Source organism: Galeopterus variegatus, unplaced genomic scaffold, assembly GCF_000696425.1.
Source record: "Galeopterus variegatus unplaced genomic scaffold, G_variegatus-3.0.2 Scaffold3255, whole genome shotgun sequence".
Classification (NCBI taxonomy): Eukaryota; Metazoa; Chordata; class Mammalia; order Dermoptera; family Cynocephalidae; genus Galeopterus; species Galeopterus variegatus.
The window spans coordinates 32,096-34,016 of record NW_007729366.1 but is presented as its reverse complement, the minus strand read 5'-3'; the positions used below and the strand labels follow the sequence as shown (position 1 = coordinate 34,016).

The window sequence follows — 1,921 nt, the reverse complement described above, 5'->3', positions numbered from 1 at the left end:
ATGAAAACCACCGCTAAATCAAAGCCAAAATGGAAAAGGAAAAGACTCATTAACATTGTCGTCACTGGACACATAGATTCGGGCAAGTCCACCACTACTGGCCATCTGATCTACAAATGTGGTGGGATTGACAAAAGAACCATCGAAAAGTTTGAGAAGGAGGCTGCTGAGATGAGAACGGGCTCCTTCAAGTATGCCCGGGTCTCGGATAAGCAGAAAGCTGAGCGCGAGTGTGGTATCACCACTGATATTTCCCTGTGGAAATTTGAGAACAGCAAGTGTCATGTGACTATCATCATGCCCCAGGACACAGAGACGTTGCCAAAAACATGAAGACAGGCACATCTCAGGCTGACTGTGCTGTCCTGATTGTCGCTGCTGGTGTTGGTGAGTTTGAAGCTGGTATCTCCAAGAATAAGCAAACCCGTGAGCATGCTCTTCTGGCTTCCACACTGGGTGTGAAACAACTGATTGCTGGTGTTAACAAAACAGATTCTACTGATCCACCCTACAGCCAGAAGAGATACGAGGAAATTGTTAAAGAAGTCGGCAGCTACATCAAGAAAATTGGCAACAACCCCAACACGGTAGCATTTGTGACAATTTCTGGCTGGAATGGTGACACCATGCTGGAGCCAAGTGCTAATATGCCTTGGTTCAAAGGATGGAAAGTCACGAATAAGGATGACAATGTCAGTGGAACCACATTGCTTGAAGCTCTGGATTGCATCTTGCCACCAATTCATCCAACTGACAAGCCCTTGCGTCTGCCCCTCCAGGATGTCTACAAAATTGGTGGTATTGGCACTGTCCCTGTGGGCCGAATAGAGACTGGCATTCTCAAACCTGGCCTGGTGGTCACCTTTGCTCCAGTCAACATTACAACTGAAGTAAAGTCTGTTGAAATGCACCATGAAGCTTTGAGTGGAGCTCTTCCTGGAGTCAGTGTGGGCTTCAATGTTACGAACGTGTCTGTCAAAGATGTTTAATGTGGCAAAATTGCTGGTGACAGCAAAAATGACGCACCAATAGAAGCAGCTGGCTTCACTGCTCAGGTGATCATCCTGAGCCATCCAGGCCACATCAGTGCTGGCTATGCCCCTGTACTGGATTGTCACACAGCTCACATTGCTTGCAAGTTTGCTGAGCTGAAGGAAAAGATGGATCAGCGCTCTGGTAAGAAGCTGGAGGATGGCCCTGAATTCTTGAAATCTGGCAATGCTGCCATCGTTGATATGGTTCCTGGGAAGCCCATGTGTGTTGAGAGCTTCTCTGACTATCCTCCTCTGGGTCTTTTGCTGTTCATGATATGAGACAGACCATTGCTGTGGATGTCATCAAAGCAGTGGACAAAAGGCTGCTGGAGCTGGCAAGGTCACCAAGTCTTCCCAGAAAGCTCAGAAGGCTAAATGAATATTCTCCCCCATACCAGCCACCACGGTCTTAATCAATGGTGGAAGAACAGTCTCAGAACTGTTTGTCTCAATTGGCCATTTAAATTTAATAGTAAAAGACTGGTTAATGATAAGAGTGTATCGTAAAACTTTCAGAAGGAAAGGACAGTGTTTTGTGGACCATTTTGGTTTTTTGTGTGGCAGTTTTAAGTTATTAGTTTTTAAAATCAGTACTTTTTAAAGGAAATAACTTGACTGAAAATCTGTCACAGAATTTTGAGACCCATTAAAATAAAGTTTAATGAGAAAAAAAAAGTTCAATGCAGTATTGTGATTATTGTATCTATCTTTCCTTCTTTTTTTATTTATTTGTTTATTTTTATAGCTCCCACTTATTGGTGAGGACATGCAGTATTTCTCTTTCTGAGCGTGGTTTATTTCACTTAAAATAATTTTCTCAAAGTTCATCCATGCTGCTGCAAATGGCAGAATTTCATTGGTTTTTATGGCAGAATAGTATTCAATTG

General features: G+C 43.4%; 1 pseudogene; it reads left to right on the top strand.

Annotated features, from left to right (window-relative positions):
- On the top strand, nt 1–1,413 carry LOC103600160 (annotated as a pseudogene).
- The last annotated feature ends 508 nt before the right edge of the window (nt 1,414–1,921 follow it).